At 40.5% G+C, this 15301-nt stretch overlaps 1 pseudogene; it reads right to left on the reverse strand.

Moving 5' to 3' along the window:
- LOC130705884 (RAD52 motif-containing protein 1-like) overlaps positions 1 to 15301 on the reverse strand; it is a 21976-nt pseudogene continuing 6675 nt past the window's right edge.

A 15301-nucleotide genomic window follows, 5' to 3' on the forward strand; every position in this document is an offset into this window, starting at 1 on the left:
TTAATTTATTTCAGATTGTGTACATTTTTCTTGTAGAAAAGATTATTCCACTATAGAAACATAAACACGCAAAACCACTCCAAATGCAGTATTCTATGGGTTAGATATTATCAGTCACATTTTATAAGTAATTGGGCAAATGCCAAAGCACTAGGTCCTGGGGAGTAAGAAGACTCAAATCTGGGGTGCCCCCCACCCCAATTACAAGAGCAGGGTGTGTTTTTCAAATCCATGTTTCATCTGGTCTTTGTTTCTCATCCATCCTCTGTGTCTGCCTTTCTCAAGAAGGCTCAGATCCTCGGCTTTCACACCCTCCCGGCTGGCTGTGCCCCAGCTCCCGGCCTGGAACCTCTGCGTGCCTGGGTGTGCCTGCTCCCCCTGTGCATCACCAGCTTTGCCAGGGAGCTGCTGTGTCGTGCACTGCTTGCTGTACCCAGAGTACCTGGACCCTTCTGGTACATGAAGTGCATCCTCCTCACCATGTGTGCAGCCCATCCCCTTACCTTATATCCTGCCTCTAAGCCAGGCTTGGGGGTGACTACAGTGTGCATTCAGCTGTGTGAGGTTCTGGGATCAAAGTGAAGTTCCCAACTTTTGAAGTTGCAGGCTTGAGGGGCACACAGTGATTTAAAGTCGGGTCACCTGACTTAAAGGGGGGACTGACTGATTTAAAGCCAAGGCAGCTGACTTAAAGCCTGCGTCCCTCAGCTGCAGGACGAGACCAACTTTGGCGGTGCACAGGTTCGCTCCAAGCCATCACTGCTGTTCAGGAAGAGCTTCCAGTAGCGCCTTAGTGCAGGGGGACTTGGTCCGTTGTCTTGCCCCTGCCCTCAGAGGGGGGCCACCTGCTCTTCTGGAGAATCAGGGACGGGGAAGTGCAGAGTCCCGGCTGGAGTTGCGGCACCGCTTGTCTGATGGCAGGGAAAGGGGGGCGGGGCTGTGTGGTGTCCTGGGGCTGGACTCACCAGGTCGACTCAGCCTCTCAGCCTCCTAACCTCCCCCCACACACCCCACAAGAGTTTCCAATAATATGTAATTGCGCCTTAGGTTCTCGGTCTTCAAACTCATACCCAGGCTCCCAGGTCCCTTGATTCAGCCAATTCCTCTGTGCTCTTTCTTCTATTAGATACAGTCCCAGAGGGAGGGGCTGGGGGATGGGACTGGAGGGATGCCGGCAACACTGGCCTCAGCTGACTAAAGAGATCCGGGGCCTGAGCTATCACACATGTGCTGCGCTATCACACATGTGATGACTAATAAGAACCTGCAGTATAAACAAACAAACAAACAAAACAACTAATACTAAACTTTCATTGGGTTATTTGTATGGAAATATGTTAATATAAATGTTTCAGACATTACCTCTGCATTTCTTACTATTCAAAGCCAAGTCACGTGAGTTACAGGGAAGCAGCTGATTGATTTAAAGTTGGGTCATGTGATTTAAAAACCAGTGGCAGTTGATTGATTTAAATCCCGGTCATATGACATGAGGAGGGGGTGCTAAAAGCTGCTTTTTCATCTCTGGTTCAGAATATCATATTTACCTTGGTTTTTCCTATGATTTAGAAAACTTGAGCTGTCTCTCCTTGGAATCATCAGGAGAAAAATACAGTATTTCAGGTTCATTCTTGAAACCAACTTCTCACTGTTAAGGTGTATTGGCTAAAAGATCTTCCTTCTTCAAGAGATTCCAAACCTCTGTAAGACACTTCACTGTAATTGGCGAAAAAAGAAGAATGAATTCAGGCCAGCAGCTGCAGGAGGCCAAGGCAGCCCCCAGGACTAGGGAAGGAGGAGGAGGAAGGGCTGAGAGTTGCCATTAGAGCAGACAACCTCCAGAGGGCGCTGAAGCACCGGCAGAGCCCACCTGCCACTCCCAGTTTGGCACTCCAGGGTCAGATTTGGGTTTGGAGATGGGGTTGCTGTAACCCCAAGGAGGTGAGCAGAGAGGAGGAGTTGATTACCGGTCTCCTCTGACTCTCTGACCTAAATTGCCTGGCTTCACAGGGGGGACAGAGTTTTGCTTTCAGCAACTGATGGGGCACTTCCAGGCTGGTCGGGTTGCCCAGTGGCCCGACAGCCTGACAGGCTGACTGCGGTGTGACCGCCCTTTGTTTCTCCAGAATCTGTGCATCAGGAGGTGCATGGGTGCGGGAGCCCATCCACCGCCCCTCCCCCCAAGGGGGATGGCACCTTCCCTGGCTGTACCCTATGATCACCAGGTACTTGAAATGAATGCAAGTTTTTTGACTTCAAGGAAAAGCTCACATAACCGTTTCTTCCTCGTAATGTGTGGGATTTACTATAATGGAAGGACATTAGAAAGAACAGGTAGAAAACTCACCTGTTGGTCTCCATGTAGGAGTTTATTTTGCATGAATCCCTCCTACATGAGTAGATAGCAGAGGTTTATTTTTGTTCCCGTGTGTGTAGTTGTGGCAGAGGATGTAGGTATGGTGATTTGAAGCCCTCAAAGAAATATTCTCAGAACTCTCAAGACTTCTCTTGATTGGAACCGAAAGAGACCTGGAAAAGGAGGAAAAGAAAAGGAGGAGGGAGAACGAATGACTGTTTCTCAGTAAATTCACCTTCCTGGTTGATTGTTCTGTCTTCTCATTTCTTTTAACTTCTATGTATGTCTAATGGAATAATGTAGAAAGGCTGATTTTTATGCTTTAAAAGATTTTACATCACAAAGAAACTAGAAGTGGCTAACAGAACTTATTCAAATCAATTTTACATAGAGACTTTGATATTAAATTTGTATACTACAGTGGGTTTATCCCAATTTTCTCTTTCTTTTTGAGTGAATATTTGTAACATATTTTTGTAGATAATAATTTATCCTAGATATACAAAATTGTGAGAATGGGTACCATTTTTTACCACTTAAATGATTTCTTTTAAATGAATAGATTGTACACTTTAAATGCCAATGTTGTGTCTTACGTGTTGTTTTTTAATTCCTTGATTTCCAAAGCTTGTGTTTATTTAATTGATTTCTATCTAATAATCTGTGTCTCCCCTTTATTGTTTCTTACTTTATATTTTATTGATCTATAGTTAATTTACATTATTATATTAGTTTCAGAGGTACAACATAGTGATTCATAAATGGTTAGGTTCTTCTCCATTTATAGTTATTATAAAAGAGTGGCTATATTCCCCATGCTATACAGTACATCACTGTAGATTATTGATTTTATACATAGTGGATTGTACCTCAAAATCTCCTACCACTATTTTGCTCCTCCACCCTATCTCTCCCTGCTGGTAACCACTAGTCTGTTCTTTAATCTGTGAGTCTGTTTTGTTGTTGTTGTTGTTGTTGTATTCAATTTTTTAGATGCCACGTGTAAGTGATAACATACCATGCTTGTTTTCTCATAACATACCATGCTTTTTTTCTCATAACACACCATGCTTGTTTCCTCTGTGGCTTATTTTACTAAGCATAATACCCTCCAAGTCCATCCATGTTCTTGCAAATGGCAAAATTTCATTTTTTGCTGAAGTCATCATAAAAAATCTTTTTTATCCACTAAGCTATTGATGAACACTTAGTTTGACTCTATATCTTGGCTATGGCAAATAACACTGTTATGAACATTGGTGTGCAGTTATTTTTTTTTTAAATAGTGTTTTGGTTTTCTTCTGATATACCCAACAGTGAAATTGCTGGATATTATGGTAGTTCTATTTTTAGTTTTTTGTGGAACCTCCATTCTGCTTTCCACAGTAGCTGCACTACTTCACATTCACATCAAGAGTGTACAAGAGTTTCCCTTTCTCCACATCCTCACTAACCTTTGTTATTTGTGATCTTTTTGATGACAGCCATTCTGACAAGACTGAGGTGATATATCTCATAGTTTTGATTTGCATTTTACTGCCGATTAGCTGTGTTTAGCATCTTTGTGAGTTCTGGCTGTCTATATGTAGTTTTTCCTTGGAAAAATGTCTATTTAGGTCTTCTCATTTTTTTAAAAAAGATTTTGGGTGGTTTTTTTGATATTGAGTTGTATGTGCTGTTTCTGTAGTTTAGATATGAACCCTTGCTTGTTCATCTTTTTGGTGTTAACCTCTTATCATGTGCAAATATTGTCTCTCCTTCAGCAGGTTGTCTTTTCATTTTGTCTTTGGTTTCCTTTGCTGTGCAAAATCTTTTAAGTTTAGTGAAGTCCCATTTGTTTATTTTTGCTTTTGTTTCATTTGCCTTAGTAGACTGAACCTAAAACTGTTGCTATCATTTATGTTGAAGAATGTTCTATATTTTCCTCTAGGGGTTTTATGGTTTCTGGTCCTACCTTTAGGTCTTTATTCAGTTTTGCAATTATTTTATATATGGTGTGCTAAAATAATCTAATTTTATTCTTTTCCATGTAGCTGACCATTTTCCCCAGTACCACTTATTGAAGAGACAGTTTTTTCTCCATATTGCCTGCTTTGTCATAAATCAATTAAATATAAGTGTGTGGGCTTATTTCTGGGACCTCTATTCTATTCCAGTGATCTTTGTGTCTGTTTTTGCTCTGGTACCTTTCTCTTTGATTACTGTCACTTTGCAGTATAGTCTGAAGTCAAGGTGCATGATGCCTCCAGCTGTGTTCTTTCTCAAGATGTTTGGCTATTTGGGGTCTTTGTGTTTCTATATAAATTTTAAAATTACTTTTTCAAGTTCTGTGAAAATGCTTTGGTATTCTGATAGGGATTTCATTAAATCTGTAGATTGTCTTTGGTAGTATGGTTATTTTAACAGTATTAATTCTTCCAGTCCATGCACATGCTATATTTTTCCATCTTTTTGTGTTGTCCTCAACTTCTTTCACCAATGGCTGATAGATTTCTGAGCACACGTCTTTTACCTGCTTAGGTGTGTTTATTCCTAGGTATCTTATTCTTTTTGGTGTGATTGCATATGGTATAGTTTTCTTAATTTTTCTTTCTGACAGCTTTGAGGTTTGTTTTTTCTTCTTTTTCTAATTCCTTCAGGTGTAATGTTAGGTTGTTTATTTGATATTTTTCTTGATTCCTAAGAATAAGCTTGTATCACTATAACTTCCCCCTGTGAACTGCGTTGGCTGTGTCCCATAGATTTTGGATCATTGTGTGTTCATTTTCATTTGTCTTGGGTATTTTTAGAATCCCTCTTTAATTTCTTCAGTGTTCCTTTCTTCCCCTTTTATTCCCTTCATCTGTGATGTGAGGACTATCTTTAATATTATGTTTGGATTTCTTTCAGTTTTGTGTGTGTGTGTGTGTGTGTGTGTGTGTGTGTGTGTGATTATTTAAGTTGCTGAGCTCTTAATTTCACATGGACACTAACAACCCTGCATTGTTACTCTGCTCCCCCACAGTTACTGAATTTGACCTTATATTTTACATCTACTTGTTTTGTGTGTCCCTTAACTTCTTATTGTGAATATAGATGATTTTATTACTGTTTTCTTTCATCCTTCCTATTAGCTGTGTACATGGTTGATTTACTACCTTTGTTGAATATTTGCCTTAACCATTGAGGTTTTTCCTTTAGTAAGTTTCCTTTCCTAATTTTTATGTTTCAATCGTGACCTTTTCTTTTTCACTTAGAAAAGCCCCTTTAAGATTTCTCATAAAGCTGGGTTTGGTGATGCTGAGCTCTTTTAGTTTTGCTTCTCTGTAAAACTTTAGATCTCACCATCAAATCTGAAGGAGAGCCTTGCTGGGTAGAGTATTTTTGGTTACAGGCTTTTCCCTTTCATGACTTTAAATATACCATGCCACTCCCTTCTGGCATGCAGAGGTTATCCTGAAAAGTCAGCAGATAACTTTATGCAATTTCCCATGTTTGTAACTTGTTGCTTTTCCTTTGCTCCTTTTAATAGTGTCTTTTTATCTTTTTTTTCCATTTTAATTACAATGAGTCTTGGTGTGGTCCTCTTTGGGTTGATCCTGTTTTGGCCTTACTGTGTTTACTGGACTTGGATGTCTGTTTTCTTTCCCAGGTTAGGGAAGTTTTCAGCTCTTATGTCTTCAGGTATGTTCTACACTGCTTTCTCTTTCCTTTTTGCTTCTGGGACCAGTATAATGCAAATATTAGTACACTTGATATTGTTTCACAAGTCTGTTCAACTTTCCTCATTTCATTTTAATCTATTGTTTTACCGTTCATCTTCAGTGATTGCCTGTACTCCGTCCTTCAGTTTTCTGATTCATTCCTCTGTATCATTTAGTCTACAGTAGTTTCCTTCAATGTATTTTTCATTTCAGTTATTGTATTCCTCATCTCTGTTTTGTTGTTCTTTAATGGTCTAACTCTTTTTTTAAAAATTCTAACTTCTTGCCCTGGTCGTCCATTCTTCTCCTGAGTTCTTTAATCATCTTTACAGTCATTACCTTGAACCCTTTGTTGAGGAGATTGGCTATCTCTACTTCACTTAGATCTTCTCCTGAATTCTTATCTTGGTCCTTCATTTGGATCGTGTTTCTGTGTCACCTCATTTTTCTTAACTTCCTGTTTTTATTGCTATGTATGTAGTAGGTTCGTTACATTTCCTGACCTTGGAGAAATTGCCTTTTGTAGGAGAGGTCCTATGTGTCCCAGCAGCCCACTGTCCCCTGGTCACTAGAATGATATGTTCTAGGTGTACTCCCTATGTGGGCTGCTTGGGCTCTTCTGCTGTGGTGGACTGACTACTGTGGGTGGTCTGGTAGGCTTGGTTGCCCCCAGACTGCTTGTTTGCCAGGCTCTGCCTTGTATGGAGGCTGTCTGTGCTGCTTGGTGAGACTAAATCATAAGGCAGCTGGCTGCACATCTCTGGGGGACAACAAATCTAGTGCTGGTTCACTTATGGGTAGAATTGCAGTCCAGGTGATATCAGGGCTAGTGCCCAGTCACTGGTTCTGGGGCTATGCTGGCTACTGGGAGGAAGAGACAGGTCCTGCATTCTGGCTGCAGGGCCCAGGAGTCACAGAGTTGGTGTTGGATCACTGTTCCTGACACAGCTATCTGCAGGGTCTGGGGTATCCCTAATCTTGTGTTGGCATTCTGATGGGCAGGGTCAGGACCCAGCTGAGTCCATGGCTGCTTCTGGCCTGCAAGTGAGTGTTCTGGTCACACAGGCTGCTGGGCTGTGGTATTCCTGGAGCTGGTGTGTGCCTGTTGGTGTATGAGGCTGATCCCAATGCTAGAGCAGGTTTTCTGTTGGGTAGGTCCAAGCTCCATCCAGTCCCTGTGCAGTAATCACCTGCCAATAGTGAGGCTGACTCCAAGGCCAGAGCAGGCTCACTTGTCAGAGAGGCCAGGGACTCTGGGGCTGGTGCCTGTCCACTGAGGTGTGGAGGCTGGTCCTGGGGCTTTTGGTGGCTGGACCCACGTCCAGGGGCAGCTGTGCTTTGAGAGGGTCTGAAGGCAGCCTGTTTGCTGGTGGATGGTGCTATGCCCCTGCTCAGTTAGTTGCTTGGCCTGCAGCATCCTAGTACTTGTGTCTATAGCCTGGTGGAAATGGGTAGGGTTCGGTCCTGCGGCTGATAAGCTAGAGGGAGGATTCTGAAATTATGCTTGCTGGTACCAGCGTCCACGAGGTAGAAGGAGCTCCCCTGAATGTCTGCTGCCAGTGTCTCTGTCCCTGAGGCTGTGCTGTAGTTGCCTCTTGCCTCTCTGGGAGACTCTCTAAGATCAGCAGGTAGGTGTGACCCAGGATCCTTTCAAATGACTGCTTCTGTTCTGATTTTCGGATCATGTGGGATTTTGTGAGCATCTTTTAAGAGTGGAGTCTCTATTTCCCACAACCCTCTGGCTCTCTGGAAAATAAACACTACTGGTCTTCAAAGCCCAACTTTCTAGGGACTCTTCTTTCCAGCACAGGATCCCTGGGCTTGGGAGCCTGATATTGGCTTCATACCCCTGCTACCTGGGAGCACCTCTGAAACTGTAATTATTCTCCCATTTGTGGACCACCCACCTGGTGGTATGGGTCTTGACTCTATTGAGATTTTGCCCTTCCTTCCTGTCTTGTCAAGGTGCCTTCCTTATGTCTTTAGCTGTAAAACATCTTTTATGGTAGGTCCCGGCCTTTTTCATCAATTGCCATTCTGTAAACAGTTGTGACTTTGGTGTGCCCATGAGAGGCATCACGCTCTGGGTCTTTGAATGCTACCATGTTGGACAATCTTTCTACTTCATTCTTAAATCATATTATTTAATTTTTCTTAGTATCTTATTTGATTAGCGACAGTTTGAAATTTATTATCACTCATGTTTACTTCGCCTGTTTAAAAAAATTGAATAGTGCATTCATTCATTTTGAAATGAAGGTAGTGACCTGTGAATTTCCATACCTCAAAAATCAAGGATAGGACAAAAGCCTTTTCTACCTGTGTTACCCTCAAACTCTGCACCCCACCCCAGCCTGGGGATTAACCTCTTGCACCCATGCTCACCTTTTGTTTTCAGACCATTAACCATCATTGCATCTGTATGTGTGTTGACAAAGTGAACTCTAGTCTTTGAAGTTTCTGTGTTTTGTTTTTTGGTTTAGGGAACAGTCCTACTATGAATGTACATTTACTGCTCTGCTGAAGGTCATATATAAACCTGTCAAGCACATTACCAGAATTGGAATTGCTTGTATATACACTTTGATAAATTTTAGAGACAATGGTAGAACAGAAATAAATTGTATTTCAAATCCCACAATATTCTCACACCATGAAAACCCTTCCCCTTTTAATATATTTGTGTGTAGTTTATCTTTATGCCCATACTATATTTCCCAGAGATGGGTAAGTGTTATGTTTCTTGCTGGCACATTTACCGTATTGTTCAAACCAGGCGTTTAGTGGTTTTAACATGATCATATTTCCATGAACTCGCAAATACAAGATCTTCTCTCACACTGTCTTTTACTCCCTGCTGTTTTATATTACCCTCCTAATTCTCAGTCCTGGTCTTTCTTTATGTTCTTCATCAACCTGGATAGGTTATACTATTTTCTCCCTTATTCAAGACCAATAGAATAGAATAGAACACCCAGAAATAAACCCTGATATATGGCCAAATGATTTTTGACAAGTTGCCAAGACTTTTCAAAGTAGGAAGGATAGTATTTTCAACAAATGGTGCTGAGAAGTCTTGTGGTCAACATGCAAAAGAAAGAAGATGGACCCTTACCTAACATCATATGCAAAAATTAATGAAAACGTATCAAGAAACTAAATATAAGACCTAATAAAATTAAAAGTCTTAGAAGAAGGCACAGGACAAGAGCTTCATGACATTGGATTTGGCAGTGTTTTCCTCAATATGAAACGAGGGAACAACAAATGTACAGCTAACAAAAAAATAAACAATTTGAAGTACACGATTAAAAAAAATGTGTATCAGAGGAATGTAAACAGAATCAAATGGCAACCCACAAGATGGGAGAAAATATTTGAAAGCCATCTATCTGACAAGAGATTTCTATTGAGAATATACAGAGAACTCCTATAACTGAACAAAAAGCAAACAAACACCCTGATTCAAAAATGGATAAAAGACTTGAATAGATGGTTCTTCAAAAAGATGTACAGAAGATTAACCAAGATGGTGGAGTAGAAGGACGTGCTCTCACTCCCTCTTGCGAGAGCACCAGAATCACAGCTGGCTGCTGGACAATCATCGACAGGAAGACACTGGACTTCACCACGGAGGATACCCCACGTCCAAGGACAGAGGAGAAGCCACAGTGAGATGGTAGGAGGGGCACAATCAGAGTAAAATCAAATCCCATAACTGCTGGGTGGGTGACTCACAGACTGGCGAACACTTATACCACAGAAGTCCACCCACTGGAGTGAAGATTCTGAGCCCCACGTCAGGCTTCCCAACCTGGGGGTCCAGCAACGGGAGTAGGAATTCATAGAGAACCAGACTTTGAAGCCTAGTGGGAATTGATTGCAGGATTTCGACAGGACTGGGGGAAACAGAGGCCCCACTCTTGGAGGGCACACACGGAATAGTGTGTGCATAGGGACCCGGGGGAAGGAGTAGTGACCCTGCGGGAGACTGAACCAGACCTACCTGCTAGTGTTGGAGGGTCTCCTGCAGAGGCGGGGGCTGGCTCTGTTTCACCGTGGGGACAAGGACACTGGCAGCGGAGGTTCTGGGAAGTACTCCTTGGCGTCAGCCCTCCCAGAGTCTGCCATTAGCCCCACCAAAGAGCCCAGGTAGGCTCCAGTGTTGGGTTGCCTCAGGCAAAACAACCAACAGGGAGGGAACCCAGCCCCACCCATCAACAGTCAAGTGGATTCAAGTTTTAAGGAGCTCTGACCACCACAGCAACAGTCAGCTCTACCCACCACCAGAGCCTCCCATCAAGCCTCTTAGATAGCCTCAACCACCAGAGGTAAAACAGCAGAAGCAAGAAAAATGACAATCCTGCAGCCTGTGGAACAAAAACCACATTTACAGAAAGATAGACAAGATGAAAAGGCAGAGGGCTATATACCAGATGAAGGAACAAGAAAAAACCCCAGAAAAACAACTAAATGAAGTGGAGATAGGCAACCTTCCAGAAAAAGAATTCAAAATAATGACAGTGAAGATGAACCAGGACCTCGGAATAAGAATGGAGGCAAAGATTGAGAAGATGCAAGAAATGATTAACAAAGACCTAGAAGAATTAAAGAACAAACAAACAGAGATGACCAATACAATAACTGAAATGAAAACTACACTAGAAGGAATCAATAGCAGAATAACTGAGGCAGAAGAACGGATAAGTGACCTGGAAGACAGAATGGTAGAATTCACTGCTGCGGAACAGACTAAAGAAAAAAGAATGAAAAGAAATGAAGACAGCCTAAGAGACCTCTGGGACAACATTAAACACAACAACATTCGCATTATAGGGGTCCCAGAAGGAGAAGAGAGAGAGAAAGGACCCGAGGAAATATTTGAAGAGATTATAGTTGAAAACTTCCCTAACATGGGAAAGGAAATAGCCACCCAAGTCCAGGAAGCGCAGAGAGTCCCATACAGGATAAACCCAAGGAGAAACACGCCGAGACACGTAGTAATCAAAGTGGCAAAAAGTAAAGACAAAGAAAAATTATTGAAAGCAGCAAGGGAAAAACGACAAATAACATACAAGGGAACTCCCATAAGGTTAACAGCTGATTTCTCAGCAGAAACTCTACAAGCCAGAAGGGAGTGGCATGATATACTTAAAGTGATGAAAGGGAAGAACCTACAACCAAGATTACTGTACCCAGCAAGGATCTCATTTAGATTTGATGGAGAAATCAAAAGCTTTACAGACAAGCAAAAGCTAAGAGAATTCAGCACCACCAAACCAGCTCTACAACAAATGCTAAAGGAAGTTCTCTAAGTGGGAAACACAAGAGAAGAAAAGGACCTACAAAAACAAACCCAAAACAATTAAGAAAATGGTCATAGGAACATACATATCGATTGATAATTACCTTAAACGTGAATGGATTAAATGCTCCAACCAAAAGACACAGGCTGGCTGAATGGATACAAAACAAGACCCATATATATGCAGTCTACAAGAGACCCACTTCAGACCTAGGGACACATACAGACTGAAAGTGAGGGGACGGAAAAAGATATACCATGCAAACCAGATAGATTTAATTGATATTTATAGGACATTCCATCCAAAAACAGCAGATTACACTTTCTTCTCAAGTGCGCACGGAACATTCTCCAGGATAGATCACATCTTGGGTCACAAACCAAGCCTCAGTAAATTTAAGAAAATTGAAATCATATCAAGCATCTTTTCTGACCACAACGCTATGAGATTAGAATGAATTACAGGGAAAAAACCGTAAAAAACACAAACCCATGGAGGCTAAACAATACATTACTAAATAACCAAGAGATCACTGAAGAAATCAAGGAGGAAATCCAAAAATACCTAGAGACAAATGACAATGAAAACACGACGATCCAAAACCTATGGGATGCAGCAAAAGCAGTTTTAAGAGGGAAGCTTATAGCTATACAAGCCTACCTAAAGAAACAAGAAAAATCTCAAGTAAACAATCTAACCTTACACCTAAAGGAACTAGAGAAAGAAGAACAAACAAAACCCAAAGTTAGCAGAAGGAAAGAAATCATAAAGATCAGAGGAGAAATAAATGAAATAGAAACAAGAAAACGATAGCAAAGATCAATAAAACTAAAAGCTGGTTCTTTGAGAAGATAAACAAAATTGATAAGCCAGTAGCCAGACTCATCAAGAAAAAGAGGGAGAGGACTCAAATCAATAAAATTAGAAATGAAAAAGGAGAAGTTACAACAGACACCACAGAAATACAAAGCATCCTAAGAGACTACCACAAGCAACTCTATGCCAATAAAATGGACAACCTGGAAGAAATGGACAAATTCTTAGAAAGGTATAACCTTCCAAGACTGAACCAGGGAGAAACAGAAAATATGAACAGACCAATCACAAGTCATGAAATTGAAACTGTGATTAAAAATCTACCAACAAACTAAAGTCCAGGACCAGATGGCTTCACAGGTGAATTCTATCAAACATTTAGAGAAGAGCTAACACCCATCCTTCTCAAACTCTTCCAAAAAATTGCACAGGAAGGAACACTCCCAAACTCATTCTATGAGGCCACCATCACCCTGATACCAAAACCAGACAAAGATACTACAAAAAAAGAAAATTACAGACCAATATCACTGATGAATATAGATGCAAAAATCCTCAACAAAATACTAGCAAACAGAATCCAACAACACATTAAAAGGATCATACACCACGATCAAGTGGGATTTATCCCAGAGATGCAAGGATTCTTCAATATACGCAAATCAATCAATGTGATACACCATATTAACAAATTGAAGAATAAAAAACATATGATTATCTCAATAGATGCAGGAAAAGCTTTTGACAAAATTCAACACCCATTTATGATAAAAAACTCTCCAGAAAGTGGGCAGAGAGGGAACCTAGCTCAACATAATAAAGGCCATATATGACAAACCCATGGCAAACATCATTCTCAATGGTGAAAAACTGGAAGCATTTCCTCCAAGATCAGGAACGAGACAAGGATGTCCACTCTCACCACTATTATTCAACATAGTTTTGGAAGTCCTAGCCACAGCAATCAGAGAAGAAAAAGAAATAAAAGGAATACAAAGTGGAAAAGAAGAAGTAAAACTGTCACTGTTTGCAGATGACATGATATTATACATAGGGAATCCTAAACATGCCACCAGAAAACTACTAGAGCTAATCAATGAATTTGGTAAAGTTGCAGGATACAAAATTAATGCACAGAAATCTCTTGCATTCCTATACACTAATGATGAAAAAGAAATTAAAAGAAATTTCTCTGAAAGAGAAATTATGGAAACACTCCCAATTACCATTGCAACAAAAAGAATAAAATACCTAGGAATAAACCTACCTAGGGAGACAAAAGACCTGTATGCAGAAAACTATAAGACACTGATGAAAGAAATTAAAGATGATACCAACAGATGGAGAGATATACCATGTTCTTGGATTGGAAGAATCAATATTGTGAAAATGACTATACTACCCAAAGCAATCTACAGATTCAATGCAATCCCTATCAAATTACCAATGGCATTTTTTACGGAACTAGAACAAATCATCTTAAAATTTGTATGGAGACACAAAAGATCCCGAATAGCCAAAGCAGTCTTGAGGGAAAAAAACGGAGCTGGAGGAATCAGACTCCCTGACTTCAGACTATACTACAAAGCTACAGTAATCAAGACAATATGGTACTGGCACAAAAACAGAAACGTAGATCAATGGAACAAGATAGAAAACCCAGAGATAAACCCATGCTCCTAGGGTCAACTAATGTATGACAAAGGAGGCAAACATATACAATGGAGAAAAGACAGTCTCTTCAATAAGTGGTGCTGGGAAAACTGGACAGCTACATGTAAAAGAATGAAATTAGAACACTCCCTAACACCATACACAAAAATGAACTCAAAATGGATTCGAGACCTAAATGTAAGACCGGACACTATAAAACACTTAGAGGAAAACATAGGAAGAACACTCTTTGACATCAATCACAGCAAGATCTTTTTTGATCCACCTCCTAGAGTAATGGAAATAAAAACAAAAATTAACAAATGGGACCTAATGAAACTTCAAAGGTTTTGCACAGCAAAGGAAACCATAAACAAGATGAAAAGACAACCCTCAGAATGGGAGAAAATATTTGCAAACGAATCAACGGACAAATGATTAATCTCCAAAATATATTACAGCTCATTCAGCTCAATATTAAAGAAACAAACAACCCAATCCAAAAATGGGCAGAAGACCTAAATAGACATTTCTCCAAAGAAGACATACAGATGGCCAAGAAGCACATGAAAAGCTGCTCAACATCACTAATAATTAGAGAAATGCAAATCAAAACTACAATGACGTATCACCTCACACCAGTTAGAATGGGCATCATCAGAAAATCTACAAACAGCAAATGCTGGAGAGGGTGTGGAGAAAAGGGAACCCTCTTGCACTGTTGGTGGGAATGTAAATTGATACAGCCACTATGGAGAACAGTATGGAGGTTCCTTAAAAAACTAAAAATAGATTTACCATATGATCCAGCAATCCCACTACTGGGCGTATACCCAGAGAAAACCATAATTCAAAAAGACACATGCACCCCAATGTGCACTGCAGCACTATTTACAATAGCCAGGACATGGAAGCAACCTAAATGCCCATCGACAGACGAATGGTTAAAGAAGATGTGGTACATATATACAATGGAATATTACTCAGCCATAAAAAGGAACGAAATTGAGTCATTTGCTGAGACGTGGATGGATCTAGAGACTGTCATACAGAGTGAAGTAAGTCAGAAAGAGAAAAACAAATATCGTATATTAAGGCATGTATGAGGAACCTAGAAAAATGGTACAGATGAGCCGGTTTGCAGAGCAGAAGTTGAGACACAGATGTAGAGAACAGACATATGGACACCAAAGGGGGAAAACTGCGGTGGGGTGGGGATGGTGGTGTGCTGAATTGGACGATTGGGATTGACATGTATACACTGATTTGTATAAAATTGATGACTAATAAGAACCTGCAGTATAAAAAAACAAACAAACAAAACAACTAATACTAAACTTTCATTGGGTTATCTGTATGGAAATATGTTAATATAAATGTTTCAGACATTACGTGAAATTTCTAAAAATCTTATATGTTCTGGTATCATGTTATAAGTCATAATTCTAGTTATTACCTTAAAATGTATATCTCAGAAAAAACTAACT

This window comes from Balaenoptera acutorostrata, chromosome 20 (assembly GCF_949987535.1).
Source record: "Balaenoptera acutorostrata chromosome 20, mBalAcu1.1, whole genome shotgun sequence".
Classification (NCBI taxonomy): domain Eukaryota; kingdom Metazoa; phylum Chordata; class Mammalia; order Artiodactyla; family Balaenopteridae; genus Balaenoptera; species Balaenoptera acutorostrata.